General features: G+C 36.2%; 1 long non-coding RNA gene across 1 annotated transcript; it reads right to left on the reverse strand.

Moving 5' to 3' along the window:
• Positions 1 to 820: 820 nt before the first annotated feature.
• LOC130543333 (uncharacterized) lies at positions 821 to 26315 on the reverse strand. The gene is made up of 4 exons (XR_008958603.1): positions 21102 to 26315; positions 15725 to 17025; positions 8075 to 8156; positions 821 to 1165 (listed from the first exon to the last, which is right to left on the reverse strand). It is a non-coding gene; the product is annotated as an uncharacterized LOC130543333 (long non-coding RNA).
• Positions 26316 to 26620: the final 305 nt, after the last annotated feature.

Below are 26620 nucleotides of genomic sequence, written 5' to 3' on the forward strand. Positions count from 1 at the left end.
ATAGACAAAGTAGAGCCAAAGACGGTTTTATATAAATGCAGATGCTGGGTTGGGTGCACTATAAGATACTGTGTCACTCAGGTCAGGGGAGTTGGAGACTAAAGCTTTAATGGGGGAAGTGGAGGGAGCACATGTGGGAGTCCTGGAGGCTGTCTTTCTCCCTTTGTCATACTACTGGTGAGGGCTGAGTGTACTTCCGTCACCCAGCTTTATTGAAGTATAATTGACAAAAATTGTGTACATTTATGGTGTACAACACGATGTACTGATTTATGTACACATTGTGAAATGGCTACCATAATCAAATTAACATATTATCACCTCACATAGTCGTCATTTTTTTTTTTGTGCTGAGAACATTTAAGATCTACTCTCCTAGTAAAGTTTAAGTATACAATACAGTATTGTTAATTATTGTCTCCATGGTGTACTTTAGATTCCCAGAAGATTTTTATCCTGCATAACTAAAAGTTTGTATTCTTTGACCAACATTTCCCCATTTCCCCTACTGCTCAGCCCCTGGAATTCATCATTCTACTCTCTACTTCTATGAGTTTTACTCTTTTGAATTTCTCATGTAAGTGAGATCATGAAGTATTTGTATTTCTGTGTCTGACTTATTTCATTTAGCATAATGCCCTCAAGTTTCATCCATTCATCCATATTGTTGCAAAATTTCCTTGTCTTTTAAGACTTAATAATATTCCATTGTATATATGTAACCTATTTTCTTTAGCCATCATTCATCCATGGAGACTCGGGTTGCTTCTATATCTTGGCTATTGTGCGTAGTGCTGTAATGAACATGGGAGTGCAAATATCTCTTCAAGATACTGATTTTATTTCCTTTGGCCATGTTCCCAGAAGTGGGATTGCTGGATCAGATGGTAGTTCTATTTTTAATTTTTTGAGGAACCTCCATACTGTTGTCATAATGGCTGTACCAATTTACATTCCCACCAACAGAGTACAAGAGTTCCTGAGCTGGGTGTATTTTATGCAAGTAGAAAAGCTCGGTTTTAATGAGAGGAATGCCAGGGTGAGCCATATGGGAAGAGAGGCACGATCAGACTTCCAGGTTTAGTTTGGCTCCAAGCTTGAAGGAAGTGTGACAAGAGAGAGGCCAGGTGGTCTGTGAGGCTCTGGTACTGTCTGACTTGCCTTCCTAGGTAGGAAACAAGATACATATTTAAGTCAAAAGCCCTTGCTGTGGATGAGGAGTGTACACTGGTCTGAGCCATTTCTGAAACCCAAGGAAAGGTGCCCATTCAGTTGAGGAGGGAGATGCTCTAGCATTTGACAGAATGACCTCTTGAAACAGCAATATCTGTAAAATTCTCAGCACAAACTACCAACTGCAAAATGGAAAAACAAGTTGGTTTCAGAAAGAGAGAATCATGTACTAAGCCATAGATAGCATCCTGATTTAGATATTCTTGTTAAAAAAATAAAAAGATAATGATAAAGTTTGTCATGTGGTATTAGAGAAAATCTCCCTATTCAGCTGTAGGATTCTTCAAGACAATTTGGTTTCCACCTGGCTGCCCAAAGAGAATTGCTTGGCTGCTATAGCAACTGTAGTCCCCGAATGTATGGCAGTTGACAAAAACACTCTTTATACTCTGATTTTTATGCTTAGCAACGTAGGCTGGGCTGGTGGGCTGGATAAAATAACCAGCTGGATGATAAAATTGCTGTACGACAGTGTTGTCACAACCCTTTATCGCAGACTTCACCTCCCAGTCATCCCCAAATCCCATCAGCTCCACTACCACCCCCACCCCCATCTAGCCACCATCATCCCTCACCTGGATTCTTGCAGTGGCCTCTGAATTGCCCTATTTGCACTCGTATATTTCTTCCTTCTACTCTCAACAGCTGTCAGAGTGGTCCTCTTAAAATCTGTCAGATTCCTGTCTTCCTTTGATTTAAACCCTCCAGTGGTGTATTAGTCAGCTCTTGCTTCAATTAGGCTGCTGAACAAACCACTCTGACTCTCAGTAGTTTACAGCAGCAAGTCCACAGCTCAGCTGGGGTGCCTCTGTTTCAGGCTTCAGGATGGGTTCTGATGTGCTCCATGAACCTTACTCTGGGACCCTTGCTGACGGGATGGTGACAGCCTTGAGCTTACTCTTCAGGTGGTAATCAGGGGAGCTCCAGAAGCCAAGACAACCCATGTGAGCACACGTAAGGCCTCTGTCTGTGTCACATTAGTGAACATTCCATTGACCAAAGCAAGGCATATGTGTCAATGGTGTAAGGAAATACACGTTACACACGTGGGAGGGGCCTGCAAAGGACTATAGCCAAGGGTGTGTGTAAGTATATCATCCTATTACCAGCAAGTGAAAAAAAATGGGACCAATAATCAAAGCTCCCCAGAATTGCTTCTGAGAGCTCTTGGGGGTGGGGGGGAAGAGTTCTTACCACAGTTTACAAGGGCCTATGCAATCTGGTCTCTGACCACCTCTAGGAAGTGATTTTTCTACCCCTTTTCTCCTTTCTCTCTGTTGCAGATGCTTTGGTTCTTTTTCTATTCATTGAACCCTCCACACACGTTCTTGGCCCTGGACTTTTCCATTCATTATTCCTGCTGCCTGAAATTCTCCCCACACTTCTGCAAGCTCACTCTTCTCCATCTCATTCTGGCCTCTGTTGAAATGTCATTTCCTAAGAAAAGCCTTCCCAGGCCCCATGCTTCACCTGCCAGGACTTGCCACACTCCTTCTTCACAACCTGCTCAATTTCTTTTTTCTTAAACAGCACTAGCACTGCCTGTCATGTGTTCTAAACATCTTTTTTTATTTGGTTTTTCTCTGTCTATTCCATGAGAAAGTAAGCTTGACGAAGGCAGAACATTGATGCTCTCAACACAGAGCAGGGGCTCAAAATATAAGTGTCGAATGAATGAACAAACTGAATTTCAGTAGCTGTCAGGTCCTACTCCTTCTCTGTCGCTCCGCACAACCTGCAAAGTCCTGGGACACCAGCACGTGGCCTGGGAAAGACAGAACACTCACAGGCCAAGGGCAAGGTGTTTTTGCTTTTGTTTTTTCCCTCTTCGGTTTCTTACAAGCTCCTTCCGCCGATGGAAAATATTGATCTCAGAGTCATTTTTTCTTGTATTTTCCCTTCCAAGTAGCTCGTTGAAATTGAAGAAGGCCCAGGATTTTGTTATGAGCTCCTATCAATCATTGCTGGAGTCGATGCACTCTGGATTGTTTGTGTGTCTGTGTGTATTAGGGGTGGGCAAACCGTTAATATTGGGTGCGAAGTTTCCAGCTTCTACTTTTTTATTTTTGCTTTAATTATTTTTGAGGTGTGGAAGTTCCCTGTCATGAATAAGGCGTGTGTATATTTGAACATACAACAACTCTTATTCTCTAGCTCTAGGGGTTTGACCCAGAGTGAATAATCTGGCCCTTGAGAGAGGTATTGAAGAAAGCACTTTCAGAAACAGGGTATCTTAAAAAGACGTATGTAGGGAGGACTGGAGATACCAAAAGGCCTGGTTTTACTGGGAAGGCCGGACGATAGCATTCACACCGTGGGCAGAGAATCCTTCACATACGTGTGTCAACCCTGCAATACCTTGTGCCTGCTCTGGGGGCAGGCCTGGCCAAATACCAGCTGTGAAGGGGGTCGCATGTGTGGTAGAAGGGTGGAAGTCATTTCCGCAAGAGAGCTCCTTATCAGTGCGTGATTGGAGATGATATGCAGAAGAAGAACTGCGATTCGGAGCGTAGGGAACAAAGCCGAAAGTCAGGAAGTGGGACGGCAACCGGTCAGTGTGTCGGAAGGAACACAAGGGAACCAGGGAACAGGTTAAGATTCAGCACAGAAGATCAAGGAAAAACGGCAAGGTACAAGGGGGCAGTTCTGAAAGTCATTCTGTCAATGCCCCAAGCGTGCCTCACACTTCTTTTAGGTATAGCCTGTGAGTTGGAGCAGATATATCAGATGTGTGTGCTCAGTATTTTATAGAGATTATAGCTCAATTTATTTGTTTGTTTGTTTTAGGATTTTATTTTTAAGTCATCTGTACACCCAGCGTGGGGCTTGAACTCATAACTCCAAGATCAAGAGTCACGTTCTCCACCTACTAAGCTGCCCAGGTGTCCCTCAATTTATTTGTGTTTAATTGCTATTATTGTTTAGGTGAAAAGGCATAATTCAAGTTAGATAGGTGTGTAAAGGTTCTAGTATTTGAAGGAATCTGAGTTGCAAAAAAAAAAGTAAAATATTCTCTTCTACCTCAAGTCATTTGGTGTGTCCTAATTTAGTCCTAATGAGGTGTGTCCATTTAGTCCTAATAAGCAGAAATGATGCCCATTACTCCAATCAAAGGTAAAAAAGAAAAGGTATGAGAGTAGATAATTCGGTCTGTCTTGAAACTCAAATCTCTTCTTTCAGAACTCTAATGACGTATTTAGACCCTAATCGACATGACATTTAATGGAATATATTTTTATAAATTTTTAAAGTACACGGTTTAAGTAAAACATTTTTGTATATAACCAATAAATATTGCAACATCTTTACATTGTAATTGTCATCACCATTATTGTGTCTTTATTTGTGGCTTTAGCTCAGTATGCTGAGATAAAGGACAAACATTTGAAAAATAATACATGATTATATTGGCAACATTAAAGATCATGGTAAGCAAGCAGCCCTTATTCATGTAATTGTTTGGGGCATCAAAGAGTTTTAAACAAACCCTGGTTAAAACTGCATTTCATGAATTCACACTCATTTACTAAGTTTTTTTCCTTTATGTAAAATCACATTGCCTAGGGGGAAATCTTCTATTGGAGACACTGATAAGACACACTTTCTGGGATTATCTTGGGCCCATATAATCTGTTTCTACTCTGCCTGAGAGCATTTTATTTCCATCAGTTTCCTTTTCTACGTTTTCCCTCTTTCCAAATTAGTTTTAGGCAGTGGATACTTATATATCAATTGTCTTCAATAATATAAGTACTTCTTTGTTCATTCATGCCAACTCTTTATCATGGTGTCTGGTACAAGATAGATACTCTCTAACATTGGTGTTCATACTATCCCCAGACTAGCACATTTCCTTGTCATTTTCCATTGCTCCCTCATTCAACAAATATTTACTGAGGTCCAGTCAGGCTCATAAAAAGTTGTACGATAATGAACTACCCCACTGGGCTGCATTCTTGCCGTGTGGGGGTCAAAGCCAAGACTACGATCAAGTTATATGGTTCAATTCTAACAGAATTGTAACTTTTCCTTTAGTCGTCTAAGGTTTTGTAAGCAAAAACTCCTACTAATTGCCCAAATCCTCTATGTCAAAATATAAAATTATTACTCATTATTTATTTGTACTATTTTTTCATTATATACCATTATTAATTTGTACACCAGTGTCTTTGCATTAGTTATCTATTGCTTTGTATCAAATTACCCTCAAACCCTAATAGCTTGAAACAACACATGTTTACTATCTCATAAAGTTTCTTCAAGTTTGGAGACCAGAAATGACTTAGCTAGGTGGTTGTGGCTCAGAGTTTCCTTTGAGATTACAGTAAAAATGTCACCCAGGGCTGTGGCCATCTGAAGGTTTGACAGGGCCAGAGGGTCTGCTTCCAAGATGGCTCAGTCACGTGACTTTTGGCCAGAGCCCCAGTTCCTTGCCATGGAGGCCCCTCCATAGAGTTGTTTACATGGTATCTAGCTTCTCTCAGAATTAGCAACCCAAAAGAGAGCAAGATAAATTTAATTTCTGTCAACTGAAGAGCAATATTCTATACTCTTAAATAAAAGAAACAATCTATTAATAATGGTTTTAAAAAAGAGAGGAGGGGGCAAACAGACAAAGCCTTTTATGACTTATTCCCAGTCACTTGCAACATAGTCTGTTCTTTGCGAGTCATTAAGACCAGCCCACACTCAAAGGGAGGAGAATCAGGCTCCACTCTTTGAAGGGAGAATACAAGAGTCTGTGGACATATTTTAAAACTACTAAAATCATAGCATCATCAAAGCATTCTGAGCCATCTCCTTACTTTCCTAAATGAGGAAACTGAGTCCCAGAGATGTGATGACGCTACGAGCTCTCACCACCCTCACACTTCTTTTTTTTTTTTTTTTTAAAGAGTTTATGTATTTATGTGACAGAGAGACAGGCAGCGAGAGAGGGAACACAGCAGGGGGAGTGGGAGAGGAAGAAGCAGGCTCATAGAGGAGGAGCCTGACGTGGGACTCAATCCGGGAACGCCAGGATCACGCCCTGAGCCGAAGGCAGATGCTTTAACTACTGCGCTACCCAGGCGCCCCCACCCTCACACTTCTATCCTATATGGAGTTGAAGACTTTCCTTTTTTACCTTAGGTCTTGGAGTTTTCTGGCTTCTGGGTTTTATTGAGGTTCATTCTGTCCCTTTCACTGCTTTCCATCTTATATATAGTCAACTAAATAAAAATACACATTTATCTATAAGTTCTTCATAAACAAAGAACACTTATTACTCATATTTGTATCCCAAATGCCTGGCATAGAGCCTGACACACTGTAGGGACTCAAATATATATATTAATTTGAGCTAACTGGTTAATATTTGCTCATCTCTCACTGACATACCTTTCAAGTTGGTGTGCTCTTGTTTAAAGTCTCAGATTAAAAATAGCCAGAGGATATCTCTTAATTCTGTTTTACAGTTTATAAGTAAAGAGTGTGTACATTTGATCATGAAGATATTGAGACAAATAACAATAATTGAAAAAAAATGTGTTTTGCCTGCTATTATTCTACTAAAGGAATCGTGTGGTAGGAGGTTAAAAAAAAGGCAGATTTATGAAAGGAAATGAGAATACTTAAAGTGTTCATTAATAACTATAGAATTGAAATTGGTAGCAAATAGAATCTGTCTAAAAAACAGAATCAGCTACTTCTTAGACGTTAAGGTTTACTAACAGCTAGTGTGGATAAAGGTACAAATTTTATTCAATAGATGAATGTGAATGAATGAATGTGAAAGGAAGACATTCCATTTTATTCTCTATTCCGTCTACCAGAGTGAAACAAAATCCCAGAAATACAGTATCAGTGTTGAAATAAGTCTATATGCAAGAGCTAAGTCTCCTTGTTAGCTATTAGCTGATTCTAATTACCCTATTGCTCTCGGGGAGCACAGTCCATCTCCAAACCAGGTCTCTGTGTCCACTAGGGAACACAGTCTCCAGAGAAGGTCCAGGGATTAGCAGCAAATGGGAACCGGAATCCCACTGTAGCCCTACCTCACACTGTTCTCTTTAGTGAGGTAGTTTTTCACTGCTATGAGCTACTCATGAATGTATTCATTTATCCACTAATTGTCAAGCACTGTCTACATGATTCACATAATGCTGAGGACCTTAACCAGTTAAAAACAATAAATAAGGCATTTCTTATGGCACTAAATGTACCATAATAATATTCACTTCCTTAGTATTTTCCAATGGACAAGATAAGTTATGCATCTAACCTTCATTAGTCAACATTGCCAGATTAGATATTATCCCCATTTTACAGATGAGGTAAGTAAGACTTAAAGCGTTTAGAGGATGGGTCTTAGATGGCAGGCTAGCAAGTGACAAGCCTGAGCTCAAATTCAGGCAGTCTAACCATATGTAGAACACATTCTCCATCCACAAGACATATGTCCATTGATTCGAAAACAAGGACACAATTACTAAAGTTCAAGGACATTTATAGCCTTGAGTGAATGTTACAAAATAAACTTTTCTCTGGATCCCAACTGTGGAATGTGAGATCAGTACATCTCAAGACAGTCTGTCGGGCCTCAGGAAAGGAACATGTGAAAAGTGTCTGTGGGCCAACAGTGTCCTTACACTTAAAAAATACATTTAGTAAAGTTAAAAGTGTGGTTAGTCCCCTTATCACTTATCATCTTTTATTGCTACTTTCTCTTCTTCTTATTCATCATCTTATTTTGCCTACTTTCCTTGATTAATTTTGGTCTTAGTTCCCAAAGGAAAGAGAAAATTAATGTTAAAAAAAATATGAGGATGCAAGATGTAAAATTTCCTCAGATGCTTCTTACCTCAATGGCTGTGGTGCCTTCTTCATGTGGGGAATTCAGATCTGTGGGGAGCCACGTTCTTGGGAATTTTTGATTGGATGAGCTATTCACATGACAGACATGAGAAAGTAACAGTGTTAAATGAGACACATATATTTGCATTACACAAAGTTTAAAATTATAATTTCTCTAGTTTTAGTTTTAGGTTTTTAAAATGTTGTTTTCCCTGGAGAGATAGAAATGGCATCTTGAGGGGAAATTACTTCACAGAAGCTATGTAATTTAATTGGATTTATTTCTAATAATGTGTGACATGAAAAGGTTAATTTGAAATGTTGAGAAGCAATGAACTCCTTGGATGATTCACCAAAAATTAGCTTTACTTTACAAATTACTGTCTTTCTTGCCTGAGGGTCAGCTGGTACTGAAGTTCTCAGGCTGTTGGGTATAAAATAATGAGAAGAAATAACATCACATAAAAAAAACCAAAATTTCACATTCAAATGCCTGTTATAACATAAATTAAACCACTATTTTACATATTTTTTCATTACTTTCTGGTTTTAGTATATACCCTAAGTTTCAGAGCATTTTCAAAAGTCAGTGCCTTGAAACTTACATACTTTAGTTAGTAGTCTGATAAAAACCAGAATAATTAGATTTAACATGCTAAGAACACCTTTTACTTGTTTTTTTCATAGTACTGAATTTACTTTTTGATTTAGCTTTTTGGATTATTCCTAAATGTGGTTTTGAAATACTTCCTTTAGTACATTTAGCTGTATGTTTTGGAGCCAATAAAATAAACTGAGAAATGTTTAATACCACTGGTCAGAATTCAGATATATTTTAGTAGTGTTCCAATAGAGTAAAATAAAATAACTACCTTTTATGTTAGGCAATTCATTAGTTATTGACCCAGTAATAAATCATCTCATAATCAAAATAGTTTCAAGGCCCAAACTTCAATATCATTTAGTAATTCATTCACCTGTCAAATGTTAATTAAATATCTCTTGGTTACTTACTAAAGTACACAACCAATCTTATGCTGATTATCAGTATACAACCCTACTAATAGCTAGAGTGAGTATTAGCAGTATCATATAGGAGACTGTAGAACCATATATACATAATATTATATGCATATATTCTATAGACTACGTAGCACCACATAGGTTAGTGCATTTTGTGTTGTAAGAATTTCCTTCAGAATGTTCACAAATTCAAGCAAATTTTCTTAATAAAATACACCGCTTCACAACTATCTAAAATAGTGAAGAATGTGAGTTCTTGACCCCTGTGAAGTACAAAGGGAAAATAGTTATTGGTCGTAGAGAGACTGGAAAAGCCAAGATGGAGGATTGCTTAGGGAAATCCCATGTATTATTAGTTAGGTCCAGTTACCCTACAGAATGCAAAAAGAGGTTTCAACTCTACCATCTGTGTAACCATGGGCAGCTCCGTAAGCATATATAAAGGGGGCCACCAACTATCATAACTCTATAATAATTATGTTTAATAATGCTTTTTAGTTATAGAATGGTCACTGAAGACAGTATCAACATTTACTGAATGATAGAAAAAGATGGAAACCAGAAACTTTGAGATAATGCATAAGAAAAAGATAAAACTGAAATGTGCTCAGAAATACTTTCAGTATTGTCCTTGTAAAAGCACAATATGGTTTACATTCTTTTCAAAACCGTAGTGTGTCTGAAAGGCAGTTCTATAGCCACTGGAATCACTTCACATGCAGGTAAGCTCATAAGGCAGATGGAGTCTCCGGCTTTGTTCACTTGGAGATGTTTTAAAATTTCGTTGGTTTGGGTAAACTTTGTCATCTTTTAGCAGCTACTTCTCTCCTGTTCACATTTGCCTAGATTAAATGAGTCTAAAGACTTTAAAAATAAGTGTTTTTGTTTATCTGGTTTGGATTCACTGTGTAAAGTGAAAAAAAATTTAAGCATGCATTATATAAGCATTTGGCTATTAATGTGTGAAGCAAAGGTTTCATATTTTATTTATAATTTGTTGTGATGAAAGGCCTGATTCAAAACACAAATATAGCCACAAAGCCACTGTTCAAAAATGATATCTGATTTTTTATGACATTTTGTTTCTCTAAAAGAGGGCTGGTGTCATTTAGGAAATCTTTTTCTTTTTAATACTGAAGCCTAGGGGAAAATCTATTTAGTTTAATGGTCAACCTTAGTTATTATTTATATTCTTTTTGACTGTCTATGCTTCCTCTGGTGGATAATATTACATAAGAAAATTTTCCATTTATTTCCCCTTTATTCTCCTCTAGACCCTGTATAGCCAATACAGTAACACTGTACCCCACTAATCTAAAACTCTGCACCTGAGTGATACATTCTATCATGTTCCTTTTATCATATAGTCCTATATCAGTATAGAATTTCCCCATTGTAATTTCTGAAAGCTAAACAAATGTAGCCCAATTAATCTGTTTTAATTGCCCATTAATAAATAGCAATAACATATTGCTATTAATAAATAGCAATAACAAAAAGTTTTTTGATGCTCATGAGACAATTTACATGTCATGGGCATGCCAGAATCTTTCTTTATGAATACATAGGAAATATTTGTTCCATTGTAAGGAGTAAAAATACAATTAATTTGATTGTATCATCTCATTATTTTTGAGTATGCAAAGAGTGCTTTGTAAATTATACGTTTAGCCATTAGTACTAGCCAAGGAGGAATGACCTGGGTGTTCTGTTTAACACACTTTTTAATGTTAAATAAAGCAGATTTTAAAAAACCAAACTATTGGATTTGGGCCCTTAATTTACCCAGAGTATACCTGTTCAGAATTCCACAATTTCATAAGTAAATGTCACTATTTTTTAGAAAACAATGTTTTATTCTTGCCTCTCCTTTACCAACCTTGCAAAAGATTCTTCAGAAAAAGACCTCCAATATAATCCTGCTTTCAACTTGAATAGAATGAGCAATGAGAACAAGCACAAATCTAAGAATTATTATTCATAGACTAAAACTTCTTCGTTACAAAATTAATCTACAGCAGTAATTTTCATGGGATTTTCAAAGCCAAGTTCATTTAAGCCCTCTCTTCCTGACCTGAACACATACACACCTGATTTGAAAACCGGTGATATAGACCAGGGAATCCATTTTTTTCCTCTCTCCAGATTACTTTATATACAAATTGATAGCTAGAGTTGGTGTACATATTGTATACATATTGAAAACCACACATGTATACATATGACAACTACTATATATAATATGCTTTGTTTTATGAGGACTTTTAACCATAAATGAAAAACATTTTAGTTCCAACAGAAAAACTGAAAGGATGCAAACAATTCAGACCTGAAAATATACAAATGGCCAATAAATATACTTTATAAAATTTCAAACTCACTAATAATAAAAAAATGCAAGTAAAAATAAGTTGCCATAAGTTTTTAAAATGCTGAAATACCCAATGGTGCTGAAGATATGCTTAGTCTGTTTAAACACTGCTGGTCAAAGTCTAAATGGAAATAACATTTCTTGGAAAATAGTTTCTAGGAAAAGAAATTTATATTTATTCAAATACATTTATCTTTGCATGATTTAATGGGAAAAAGTATAAATAGCCTAAATACCCAATTATAATGGAATGTGTATATCATTTTTTTTGCATCTATATAATGGAATATTATACCATTAGTAAAAAAATTAGCCTTTAGAAAAGAGCAATTATTTTTTTCTAATACAGAGGTAACAATATCATTATAGAAAATCAGAAAATACTGAAATAATAACAAACAGTAAGATTACCTATAGCCCAACTACACACAGAAAACTTTGTGTGTGATTTTTTTTCTATCTTTAGTTAAGGTTAAACTGTATATACTGTATATTTAATTTTTTTAGATTGGGGAGAGGGGCAGAGGGAGAGAGAGAAAATCTTTTTTTAATTTTTTTAAAGATTTTATTTACTCATTTGTCAGAGAGAGAGAGCACAAGCAGGGGGAGCAGCAGGCAGAGGTGGAAGGAGCCAGATGCAGGAATCAATCCCAGGACCCTGGGATTGTGACCTGAGCCAAAGGCAGATGCTTAACCGACTGAGCCACCCAGGCACCCAAAGGGAGAGAGAATCTTAAACAGGCTCCATACCCACCTCAGAGTCCAACTTGGGGCTTGATCTCAAGACCCTGAGATCATGACCCGAGCTGAAACCAAGAGTTGGATGCTTAACTGACTGAGCCACCCAGGCACCCCCTTTTGTTTTTAAGAGAGGGGGAGAGAGAAGGAAAGGGGGGAGGCTGTATATTTAATTTTTAATCAATCTTTTTTTAAAAAAAATATTTTATCGGAGGTGATTATGTGTATATGTGTGTGTTGCAGAGAAAGCGTGAGTGAGAGCTAGAGAGAATAAGAAAGCTAGAAGGGAGGGTGCAGTGGGAGAGAGAGCAAGAGAGAGAATGGGAATTCCTTGGAAAAAAAAATTTAAGGCAGATTCATTGTTGATTGAATGCCCTTTGATCTACTACAGATTTTTTTGTTTGTTTATTTACATAATCTCTACACCCAATGTGGGGCTTGAACTCGCAACCCTGAGATCAAGAGTCACATGCTCTTCCAACTGAGCCAGCAAGGCACCCCTACTATAGTTTTTTTCTTTTCTTTTCTTTCTTTCTTTCTTTCTTTCTTTCTTTCTTTCTTTCTTTCTTTCTTTCTTTCTTTCAACAGTAACTGGAACAGGAGTATCTACATGTGGTGGATTATTTGCAAAGATGGCCACCAACAATTCCTTCCATCCCTCTATATATGTGCCCCTCCTTCCATCAAGAGGCGAAGTCTTCTACCCTTAAACCTGGACTAGTCCTATGATCTGCTTTGGCCAGTAGACCGTGTGAAAGTGATATTGGTTGACTTCTGGGCCTAGGTCTCAATAAACTTTGCAGCTTCTGTTTTTTCATGCTCTTGGAAGCCAGCCATTATGTAAAGAATTCCAACTGTCTAACTAGAAAAAGTTTATGGGGAGAAAGGGAAGGATCTTGGAAGAATTATAAAGAGAAGAGAGGCCCATTCAACCCCCCGGCATTCTAGCCACCCCAGCTGACTGCCAAATTTCTGGGTGAAGCCATCTTGGATCCTCCAGTCCCCGTGGAGTTGCCCCAGCTAATGTCACTCAGAGCAGGGACTAACTCTCCCTAGTAAAACCATCCATTTGGCAGTTGTCTGCCATTTTGTTGATGTTCTAGCCTTTATGTATTGGAATGATCTGTTAAGCAGCAGTAAGTTAACTGAAATACCGTATGAACCAGATGTGGCTAATGGTGAGATGGGCTTAGGAGGCAGAACACCTCTGGGCATGTCCCTCTTTCTTTTACCCTTTCTTTTTCTCTTTTCTGAAACATGGCAGCTACAGATGGCAGCCCCTATATGGTGGTGAGGTGACGGTAGGAGGATGAACTTCTATATACTAAGAACAGCATGGGGAAAGATGGAAAGGGTTAGATTGCTGATGGCATCCCTGAACTACCACCCTGCCTCACATCTGCCTACCTCCAGAATTCTTGCAGGTACATCTGCCTACCTCCGGAAGTAGGTAAGTAAGCACTTACATGTTTTAAACGCTAAGCCTATTTGTGAGGTTTGCTGTCCCTTCCAGCTGAATATAATTTAAACTGACTCAGCAGGCTTTTAAATTTTTGGTAAAATTTCAAGACACAAAAAGAATTACTTATGATATAATTGTATGTGGCAGAATCAGGTTTCAAACATGGTTGTCCTAACAATAAGAAAAGTATCTATAGCTATCTATCTATCATCTATCTATCTATCTATCAATCATCTTTCTATCTGCTTATCCACATACCTATCTATCCATCTGTCTCTATCTTTGTCTGTATCTATCCATCCCTTATTTATCACAAAGGAATAAATGAATAAAAACTGGAATGTAACAAATCAAATGCATCTTACGACTTTTATAATCAGTGGTTCATTCACTTAATCACTTAATGCAACTCACTGAGTGTTGTTTTCTCCAGGCATAAAATAGAGCTAAGCAGTATATCTATTTTGCAGCATTGTTGGGAGGTAGAGAAAATGTATGTAAGGTGTTTAGATTTGTGCTTATACTAAGTAAGTGCTGAAAAAATGTTAGCTAAAATGATTTCTATTAAGTTTTCATTTTTATTTCTATTATTTTTGCTTCTCTAATTTTTACAATAAGAGTAGTTACTTTTATAATCAGAGAACAAAACAAAGCAAAGAGATTCTTGCAGAAAATCTCTGGATGGTACTTATACAGTATTAAGCTCCAAAACAAATACAAAGTTCTATGGAGCAGAGGTTGAGTTTCCAAGTTTTGTGGCTTAGAAATCGGGTCTGCTAGAATCATTTCATCCACTGCCTGAAATGTTTACAAGTAATATTTAAGTATTTTGTTTAATATTAAATAGCAAAAATGAATCTTTATGGCAAAATCAATCTTTCTTTTACGTTCTTCTACATATTCTTGACTAAACTGGTGTACTTCAAAATTGCCACAAAACCCCACCCAGTAAAGCTTGCAATGTTTCTAGATGGGTGGTTCACAAAACATCAAGTTGAACTTGTCTGAGATTTTTCTGAACATATGGCAAAGAGGTGGGAGCTAACACTTTTAGTTACTTATACTCTCTGGATTTGCCTGGGCTGATATTTCTGGAACTTTAATATTACTCAAAATAAAGTAGAGAAAACAGCACAAAGAATTTGATTATTTCTGACTGGTGGTTGATCCCCAGTGTTGATGGAAATCTGGCAATTATAACAAGAGAGTCTGATGGCTTTGGATTCTTGAATTTTAAGTCATTTCATAACTTGAAGGTGGATGTTCCAATTTCGGTTTTGCTACTGACTGGCTTCCTATTATTATCACATTGTCCTGGTTTTTTAATGCATAAAATGGGGTTATAATGCTGATCTTTTCTGCCTCTCTCTCTTTCAGAGTATCTCAGATGTTGAAATTCTTTAATGTGAAGTATAACAATGCATGCAATATATCCAGATAAAATAAAAATATGCAACTAAGGAAATCACTGCAGAGGGAATACTGAAATGAGAGAAATAAAATGAAACTAGAAGTGAGTAGTAAAATATTTGCCAAGAGATACTGTGTGCTTGTTGGACACGAGCCATGATTTTGACGCTGTGTTCTCTAACAGCCAACAAAAAGGAAAAAAATATGGGCTACACAATTCAGCGGGTCAATAAGACAGAACTGACTGTATCAATAGCCATACAAACCCAAAAGCAAAGCTGTTGTTCCAAGGACACTATGTTCCTGGGAACTTCTCTACCATAGCTATATTAACACTTTCATAGGGCGATTTCTTATAAAATTATTCGAAACAGACCAGTGAGAGAACACCAAGTTCAGTATGATCAATCTAGGTAGTACCAAAATACTATAAATTCTGGTGCAGGCTTTCTGATGCTCTAACTTCATCCAGGGATTCACACTGAAGCACTTAGACATGGAAAGATTGCACAACTTTTTCCCAGTCTTCAGTCAGTCATGTTTCTTTCAAATGAGCCTTTGTTAAGAACTGGATTGTGATTGCAACATGTTGCCAGTTACATTTCAAGTTAATTGCCAGTTAAGTTTCAATGGAGCTGGCAAGCAGAACCTACATTCTCCTGTGAAAGCAGAGTTTAACAAGGACAGCGCCAGAACAGAGTCACCAGACCTCTTCATGCAGATGGGCTGAGGGATGGGCAGGGCCAGGATTCTCCTCTTCAATATGAGCTGTGAAATGCGGTTGTTCAACAAAACAAAAAAAAAATTAAAATATAATAATAAATGGAAAAACAGACATTCAAACTGGACGAAGTCTAAAAACAAAAGAAGCAGAAATCGAGTATACTTTTAAGGTAAGAGAATTTATCCCCAAGAAAAAATATTAATTTTAAAATACAGAAAAAGCCATTGTTAAGAAAATTAAATAGACTTGAAAATAAATTCAATCTAAGAAGTGAGGTCTAAAAAGTAAAAAGTTAAGAAAGAGGTTATTAAGACTAAAAGTAGTTTTTAAGAATATAAACTTTTTCTATTAAAACTGTAGAAATAAATTTTTAAGTTACAAGAAAATAAGAGCCAGAGAATCTAAGATATAAAAATAAAATAGAATAAAAATCGCTAGTACACAGCATATAAGTTATCAATAATAAATTTTAGACAAATGATGAGGTGATGAACTGCAGAAATCAATTTTTAGTAAGGGCAGGAAACAACCACGCAGAAGGCAGCCTCATGGGAGGAGTCCCTTATAAGGAAAGCTTTTCAGTGCAGGTGACTTAAGAGTCAACTCATGGGTGAGAGTGTCTTTCCTCACAGAGCAGAGCTATGCAAATTCCTCCATCTGATTTTAGTAAAGGACCTCACTCCTCTTGGAAACTTGCATAATTATAAACATTGGTGTTTCTACATCTTTACACCTCACTTTTGTTTTGTTTAGGAAAAAGTTCTGAAAGTTGAGTTGACTAAAGAATATACACATTTTAAAAGGTTTTAAATGATATATGATGTCAATTTGTCCTGTGGCTGGTAATAATTTCTGTTTAAACAGAGCATAAAACCATCTTTTTTACTTCCACTTTGTCTAACCCTGGTATTATCACACTGTTTTCTTCTCCAATCTGAGAGGGGAAAAATACCTTGTTTTAAATTATGCATCTTTGATTGTTATTGAGATTGACCCAAATGCTTATGGAAGGAAAATTTGTTTATTCAGTACTCTTCTTCTTTCCTCTCTCTGCTAATCTTGATATAAATAGAGCAGAATACTTTAATTCTCACAAGTCAGATAACTTAACTGCCAAATGACTGTGGAATAGACATGAAATACAAAACACGTTTGTTCATATCCCTTTTGTTAAACCAGCCTTTTCCAAGCTTCCTGCTTGCTTGTTAGCTCTCAGATCTGGCTTGACTCCTAAGAAAATGGAAATGATGATTAATTAATGACAATAGTTGCTTGAATTCCCAACATTATTTGGTAACATAAAAATGCTCAAATGACTCTTAGGAAGTTTTAGGTAGTTTAATTAAAATAAAAAATAACACAATAAATTAAACTAAAACTGTTGTGTTGAACAATCAAGCATAGTTGTCTCATGATAATAGAGTTGTAGTATCAATTTTTTGTATTTTTTAGCATTATCAGAACTTGAAATTAAAACGAAGTGACAAAATTAATATGGTATTTAGATTGCAGGTAATATCCTATGTAATTCAAATTTTATTTCTTAATAACAATTTATGGACTACACATTTATATTATTATCTAATGTGTACAGAGTCCTCTTCATGTGGCTTTTAAAATGTTTTCTTACTGCCCATTTAGAGGATATTGAATATTCAGAAGGTAAGATCGATGGCTTCTATGTTCTAAGGTGAGCAAATAGGAAAATTTGATCTGTATGTTAAGAAATATTGACATCTTTTGCAAAAATAGTTTCAATATTGAAAAGGGAAGACAGATGTCCTCAGGTTTTAAAAATAAATTTCAGATTGTAAGACATGAAATTACAGGAAAGGTTTTCAATTTCTTAGAGAAAATAAAAATTACAAAATATTTAATCAAAAATTCAAGTTGCTTCACTTTCATGGCAAGTGCTCAAAATGTACAAAACTATTTGAAAGCCTAAAAAAAAAATCCAAACTGAAATTTCATTAGATACTATTTTAGGATTTTTTTTTTCTTGCTTTTAATAGAGTTTAAGAATAACCTTTAACAAGCAAAGAGATATTAAAGGGTAAATCAAAGACCTTAATTTTATTTTTTATTTTTTAATTTATTTTTTATTTTTTAAAGATTGCATTTTTTTACTTTGGAGAGAGAGAGCGAGTGGAGGGGAGGAGCAGTGAGGGAGGAAGAGAGAATCTGAAGCAGACTCCATCCTCAGAGCCCAAAGGTGAGATCAGAGAACACGACCTGAGCCGAAACCAAGAGTCAGTCGCTCAACCAACTGAGCCACCCAGGTGCCCCACACTTTAATTTTAGCAAAATGTTTGACTAGTGGAGCAGAGAATGCCTGAAATAATTAATTAAATGTGAAAATGTTTTAAAAATCATTGCTGATGTGGTAGTAAGTTAAGAAAAACCATCAGACTGTAGAATTAACAACGACGACAAATCCCACATATCCAGAACAGTAAGTGAGCCCTAGAGTCAGTGTTTGCCAGAGAGCACCTGCTAATTGTTAGTAACCTTGAGCCTGGATTTTTAAGGCCCATGTACCCACACAGGCTGGAGGCAAACCATGGGCCTGAATTTCATAGAAGTCTGAGTCAGAGATAACTTCAAAAATCTGAGAGCCCAGTTCCCAGAGGACAATACCCTCAGTGACTGAACTTGAGGGAAAATCCCCTTACAGAGGAAAATATTGAGAATACTTGCCCATCTAGCCGTGGTTATTATATTTGCTTATTTGTTTGTTTTAAAATTGTGTAATACTTTGTCATCTTGGGGCCTTGCTGATTCTTGGGAGACCGCCCCTGCCAGGACTACCTAATTCCTAGAGCGAGCTGAGGACTTGCCTGTGAGCATGCCTTTCATACGCAAACCAAATAATCCTGAGTCCCTAACCTCAACCACCTCTTTTGTGTAACTCTCACACACCAAGCCAAGATTCTCTTTGCCTTAAATCACCCCAAGACCAGGGACCTAATAATTAGGGACCACCTTATAGTCCAAAGCCCCCCAAAATTATTCAAACTATGCAATACTCAGGTTGCGCAGCTTGCTTACCCCTTCCTTCTTGCAAAAATCATGATAAGCCTCTGCCCATGTCTTTCTCTTGTTCCTTCTGCCTTCTGATCAACACTGATGATTCCCCACATAGCTCTGCATGACATGGCATGCCCCATTCTCTGGGAAATTGCGAGTAAGAAAGCATTTCTTTGAGGCAATTGCCTCCATGTCTGTCATCTTACCGTACCTGATTAAAACGAACCCCAAGTACACATTACAACACACTGGCTTTGGTTAGAACAGAATATAAAATTAAAAGTAAATATAAGAAGAGGAAAAATCTTTTAAGAGTTTCTAACCAGAATTTTTCTTTTTTTTAAGTAGGCTCCACACTTAGCATGGAGCCCAATGTGGGGTTTGAACTCACAACCCTGAGATCGAGACCAGAGCTAAGTTGGACACTTAACTGACTGAGCCACCCAGGCACCCCTCTAACCAGAATATTTTAACATACATGGAAATGGGGCATGAATTCACACTGCTATGTGACTTTAAAACCAAGCCAATAACTAAGTTAAAATGATTCTGGATTGGTAGTGGCCCCAAGAACCTGACAAAAGAAAACATAGATGCACTATGGGGAAAAGAACTTTAAAAACAACTTTCAAACATTTCTCAGAGTTCCAATCAATATCATCTCCCAATAAAATGGCATTAAGAACATGAAGAAATAAGCCATAAGCTTATGAAACTACCTGCAAGGCCTTGTAGATATAACAGTCAGAAAAATATGTATGAGTATTTTTTAAATCTTTAAGAGTGAATCAAAAATATAAACAAAGACCAAATTGCTATTGATAAAGAACCAAACGGAAGTTCTAAAAATTAAAATATAAAATTAGATTAAATCTGATCAATGGATAAAATGACACATTACACAGTTAAAGAAAGAATTGCTCAATGGAAGATTGATGCAAAGAAATTATCCAGAATCAGCAAAGAGAGAGGAGGACATGAAAATATGAAAGAGAGGACAGAGGGAACAGTTTCAGACACTCTTAACGACAGTTCCAGAATAATAAAATAGAAAGGATGATGAAAAGGACATATTTGAAGAGGTAATTGCCATTTCAGATGTTATGAAAGCACCAATGTACCAGTATCAAATGAGAAAACTCAACGAATCTCAAGGAGGTAAATAAAAACAAATACACACCTAGACATGGTGAAATTAAAACATTAATGAAAAAAGAGCAGTTACTTAAAGCATCAGGGAATAAAACAGATTAATCACAAAGGAAGGACAATTGGATTAAAACTTGATTTCTCAACAGCAGAAACTGAAGCCAGAAACCAGTGGAATAATATATTCTAAGTACTGAAAGAAAATAATTGTTACCATGGAATTACAGATTAAATGGAACTTTCTTTCACAAATGAGATGTATATAGGTATTTCACATAAGAAAAAGAATACAAGCTACTGGTTATTAATAGATAGTCTATTTTAGAATGTAAATCTTGTACTCAATTAAAGCTCTCCTTTCCCCCCAAGTCCAGCCTGGTGGTTTGGGACTTGTGTTAACGGGGGAAGTGGAGCAAACTCTCTTACGACCTTGTCCTCTTTCAAGCTCTTAGTCCTCTGGTGTGGAGGCAGAGAGGGAGAAGAGTCTGTGTTTTCATATGCAACTGCCTATGGATAATTGGCTGATGTTTCCTTTGTTAGTTGAAATGCTCTTTCATTACTTAAATCCACCATAGTAATTTGTTCTTCTCTTTCTGTCAGTTCCAGCTACTTCTCTGTGGTAGGCATCCAAATGTGTGTTTTCTAATGGGCAGAAGTTCCCTGGGTCTGTGAAGAGCCCTAATGGATTCTTACCCTTGGCTGCCATGGCTTGGAAGGGTCAGCTGAAGCTTAACCACTTACTGTCCCCATTTCTGTCATGGGGATTTCACTTCATTACCTCCTGCGGTTGGGGATGCCTGTTCCATTAGGTAGCTGTCTTGGAGAGTACTAGCAAAATCACTCAATTTCTAACCTATCCCCATTGTGCTTGTAGGAAACTGATATTCTTGCCACATCGCACGGTGGGGATACAGGCAATACCCCCTGTGGTTGTCTCTCCTCCTCTCTCTTGCCCCTCTCTTCTGTCATCAGTAGCTTTAAGTTTAGGGCAGCAAGTGTGCTGCTCGTTCTGTAGCTTAGAAAATGTTACACGAGGATGATCAGCAGTCACAACGTTGTGGAAGAGGTAGTAGTTCTGACATCCTCACCCATGTCGGATCAGAAAGAATATTTCGAACGCTCCTCCTCACCTACGGGAGGAGTATGGGAAGCTGCTCCACAAACTCTCATTCCCTTCAAAGGTGACTTCTAGCCTTCCTTCTTTGTATATCGTTCAGGGGAAGTGGAGAAGTGGAGGGCTGCTCTAATGGGTGGTTCTAGCTGTGCTGAAGTTGTGACTTTCAGAAATCCTCTCTTCCGAGTGGTTGGCCCCACCACTGGTAGTTTTTGATTTTAGAATTTAACATTAGAATGTGGGTTCCAGGCGTCACTTCTGGGAAAACAAGAAAATACACTTGGATTACTTGGTGTCAGACTATGGACCTTTAGGGACTAATTCTGGGACAGTAAGAAAGTTTTCCATTGGTACTTTACAACATTATGTTATAATAACATAACTTATCATTGAAGACAAAAATTGTCCTCTGCATAAATGTTATGCAAACATTATTGAAGATCACTGAATTCTCTGTGCTATATTAAAAACTAATGCTTGTAATGAAACAATCAAGTTTTAAAATATGCACAACTGTGGCTGTTGGATGTAACATCAAACTATAAATAGCATTAGAAATAAACAATGAAGGTGAAGTATGTGAAATATAGGTAAGAAAGCACTCTGGTTTGCGTAATTGTCCAAAATGAATGTATACAGAGCCATTCAACGTAAGAATTTTAGGGTGCTAATTTCCTATATAAATTCAATTTCATAATTTTGAGACTAATTCTGAGTCTTAAACTACATTGGACTTGGAAGGAAAATTCATTTTCTATTCTCATTTCTATTCCATTTCTCAGATGAGTAAAATAATAAAAATTTTTGAGTGACTATGACTTTTAGTCTTCTACAAATTAGTACAAGAAAAAGGCAAGTTCTTGCCCACACAGAATATTCAGCCAAAAGTATAAGTCAGTGAAAAATCCAGTTCAAGTCCTTGCCTTTATCTGTTGGCCAAATATTAGTAGGATTTGTTTTTATTTAATGTTTATTTCTTTATGAACTCTTACTGATTTCATGCTAACGGTTAATTTCAGGTTTTGTCCTTCAAGAATGACATATTGTTGAATGACTCAAATCCCTGTCACACCCAGCATCTTTCAAAACCATCACATTTTTTTAGAAAAAAAATATTAAAGAATCCTATCTTAAAAGTATGACAACAATCTTATGCATTGATAAACTTCTCAATACACAAAGAGTAGTTACAGTAAATGAAGATTGATCGTGATGTAATGTTCAGCAAATATCTATGAATATATTCAGCAGACTTGGAGTTGATGTAATTAAGAAAAACAACAGATCTTGGAAACACAGCTAAGGTTTATGAATCAACGCTTATCTGATGTGACACCTGAAGCTCTTGAGGGAGATTTGATTGCAAACATGTACATCATACGAATGGCTGCCAGGGGCAGGAAATTTGGCAACAATTAATCTGTCCCGAAAGTTTTCATATAACAAAGGGTAATATTTTCATAAATCTACAAAGCCACACCCTAAAAAATTTTTTTTTGAAGTTTTATTTTATGGAATATATCTTCAGGATGTATTTCCAGAACTTCATTTTGAAAATATCTGTTACTTTCTCCATTATTCAAATGCAAACGTACATGAAAATCATTTCAAGTTACTTCAAGTTTTCCTGTTTCCACTGGATATTTGGCCAGATAATTGATGTGATGGAAGTCTAGATTTTACCCATTAGGAGGTGGTAAAAACACAAGGGCTTATTTGTCCTTGTTGTGAGATATGAATTACAACCACAAAACTTTAGATTGTCATCTGAGATCTTCGTTCTTTCATTTACCAATTCTGTTTTATTTAAAGTAATGAACTGAATAATATAAGAAGGTATAGGCCCTCTGACCTCTTTCCCAGGTCATCTATTTGAAAGTCCTATCATTCATAAAAAGGAACTAACTCCAGTTAAAGTTCCTCAAGTTACATTCTTCAGTTTTGAATATATAAAAGGAAAAGGCAGAATTCTTTATTGGCAAACACTATTGTTACTGATTGTCCATTCTTTTCCAGCCAACTCTAGTAGCTGTATATGACTCATTTCATGATGCTAAGAAAAATCAGTTATTTCACTTCTGTAAACTACTTTTACCCTTTTAAATTTCCATAATTTTGAAAAAGTTACAATATTATACCTTTGTTATTTGTGAATATACTTTTCTATTCCAGTATTCAGTGTGTGTTAATAACATAAGCAGGCAGTTCTTGGGTCCTCTGGTCTCACTCTTCCTGCCTCTTGTAACCACATGGGATAGTCTAATGCATGATCTAACTCCAGCATATGGCTTCTAATATTCTTCTCCCCTAAAAGTCATGAGGGCTCCTTGGAGTATAGCTGACTCCACTTAAAATCAGGAAAATAAGAATGGACTTGAAATATCCTGATGTTATCAAAAACAAGGATGCTTTCAGAAACATCTGAGGTAGTATGAAAAAAGGATAAAGAGTCTAGTTTATCAGAAGGCTTCCAGGGGCCTTCCGGTATATCAATTTTAACACCAAAAAGAAAAAAAAATGATTATAGTCAATTTGAACATGTTAAGTATCTTAAAGGAGACATGATTCTATGATGAAACTAAAAATGCACAAGTTAAAAACTGGTTGTAATGCTCATATAGTTTTCCAAAATAGAGGTTTTTTTAAATACGTAAGTTAATTTCTCTTCATTTTTTCTAATGGAGATGAAAAATTTGACAAACATATGTAAAAGATAGGGGATAACTTGTTTACAATGTGGTGAAATGTATTTGAATTAGTTAATAAAAATAACATGTCAGCGAATCAAAGGGAAAAGAGTGTATAGATCAACAAGGCATTGTGAAAAATGGCAAAATAAGGAAGGGAAAACTTTAGAATGCTTACATCTTAATGACACAAAAGTGAGACCAGACAAGAATACAGAGGAAATCTGACAAGGTAGTGTAGGTTTTAAGGAAACAATTGTGCAGTTAGGTTGCCCTGGCAACAGGAGTATCTTATCATGCTAAAACATTATAATGAGAAAACCACGTGAATGTGAACTAAATCATAATTAGAGTGGTCCTATCTTCCTTAGAGATAGGTTTGGAAAAGAATCTGGGACCGGTTTATGCCATCAACAAAAGATGAAGTCACAAGAGAGAAAATTTGAGTGACGTTCTCAAGAGAGAAGTTGAGCCTCCGTGCTCACGAGCTTCTGGATATGGCACAAATCTGTTTTTTCTACTGATTTCAGTTAAGTCAGGGAAAATAAATAAATCATACATATATATATATTTTTTTCACATCATCTCAATTATTATATATTAGTTAGAATCACCACTGGGAAGGAATACTGGACTGGAGAAACTGTGGTAGCTCATTTTTCAGGGTGCCTGTGGAAGGTGGCTTTGGACCCAAACTCTTGTAGCAGTCTGGGCTGTGGACAAGTGTCCTGACTCTTATTAACAGAGAGTCTGGATATGTCCCTCCCATTTAGCGATTCCATTTCTGTTATATTTCCTTCAATAACAGGAAACAGGTAGATGTCTGAATCTGCCATATTCCAGTGAAGGCAGCATTAATTGCTAGAACATTCTGCTTATATTGACCTAAAATTTACCCCTCTAATTTTGTCTGTCCATCATAGGTTTGCTTTAGAGAGCCACTAAAGGCAGTCTAAAAAAACATTTTAATCTCTTTCTGAGCTTCAATTAACTTAAGCAAATGCCTCTTATAAGGTGTTTAATAATGATATATGTTTAAATATGCCCCTTAGTAACTGTAACTCTATTATTAACCATAATAAATAATAACGTATGTCTATCACTAGCAATAAAAATATTATTGTATTATTATTTGCAATTATGTATACATCACTTTATATTTCTATAAACAAATATGAACAATGACTTTCCCTGGCTGTGAGTCTCTGCAGGATGAAGAGTGAGTGTGAGGTACCAAGAGAAGATTCGTTGAATTCATCATTTGATTGATTTCAGGCTTTTGATTGTGTGTTTCTCTGTTAACCACCTCTAGCCGAAGGATGACGTGAGGCTCAGGTGAGACGAGTAATATGTCAAGCTCAAGGGAATCAGTGACATCTATTTTTAAACATTGTGATTTGTGAAAAATCAATTTTGCCTTTTGCCATCTTGCTTTGATTTAGCCCAACTTTCTTTTTGTAGAAAAATAAGTACAAATAGCTGGTCGAAAAGAACGCAATTTTCCTACAAAGTTCTCATGGTTCTTGTCTTGAAAGAAAGAAAGAAAGAAAAGATCTGAATTTAAGTGGTAAAATTCTTGTGTTCTCTGTAGAGGACATATAGCCAGCAACATGAAGCCTCTCACTACCTATTTTTCTTCCACTTATATATCAGGATTGGTTGTCTGATCCAGAGAAAGGGGGTAAAAAAGAAATGAAATGAAGTTATTGATGTTTTTATAAAATAGGCATTCTCTCTCTTTTCACAAACTATAGGAAGTTCATTCGGCAACACTGGTTTAATTTTTGACTCCTGGAGAATTTAAAAAATGACACGTGAGGTGAGACTTGAGAGAATGAATTTAACCCGGCAAAGTCAATCCTATTACCCATTATTTATAAGGTACACTTGTATCTTCAATGATACCTCAAGGTTCTCAAAGAGATATTAAATAATAATAATAACAATATTAATAGTACATTTCCTAAGACAAAGAGATGTTAGTACATTTGAACAATAGTTGAAACCTGTGTTTAAGTTCCTTCACTCTTTGAGGGTGAGATTAAAAAAATGGACTTTGGCAGTCAGATTTCAGAAACGTGTATTTTGCATGTAAATAGTGTACATAATACTTTTTAGTATAAGAGAGAAGACAAGCAATGACGGAAAATGCTCAAAGATGTACTTGGCAGGATTTCATGACCATGTACAGCGTCCAAATCAGCTGATGAAATACTTCGGCTCAGTAACTGCCAACAAAGAAATTTTAAGATGAATGTCAAAGAGAAAGAAACTTTAAAGGGCAAATAAATTATGGAGTAAATTAGCATTAATAACAAGTTATAAGGAAATTAGAGCATTTTCATATTGACAAAAAATACCAACCAAGATTTATTTAAGAATTATAAAGGAAACAAGAACTCACAATAGAAAAAAAATGGTCAAATGATGGTTAGAGGGGAAAGGAGGAATATAATGTGTTAATTACCTGAAGTTTATTGTTTATAACTTTGTTTTGAATCGAAATAAGTCAAATTTAGAGATTGAATTATGTAGCTCATAAAACACTTTGGTTTTGTAAATTTATCAGTCAACTTATTTAAGACAATTTAGAATAATTCAAAATATATTTTACTAAAATTATCCTACAACACAGCATAAGTTAGGTAATTTGACAAGTGCATAAATGCTGAAGGTTAGTAGAATCTTATTTAATAAACTTTTTTGCTTGAACGGATTAATGCAGTTTACATTCTTCATTCACAAGTATTTAAAATTAAATCTTAATCAATTTTATTTACAAAAATGATCATATATATATAAACATATTGACAGCGTAAACAGAAAATAATACGAATACTAATAATTC

Source organism: Ursus arctos, unplaced genomic scaffold (assembly GCF_023065955.2).
Source record: "Ursus arctos isolate Adak ecotype North America unplaced genomic scaffold, UrsArc2.0 scaffold_11, whole genome shotgun sequence".
Classification (NCBI taxonomy): domain Eukaryota; kingdom Metazoa; phylum Chordata; class Mammalia; order Carnivora; family Ursidae; genus Ursus; species Ursus arctos.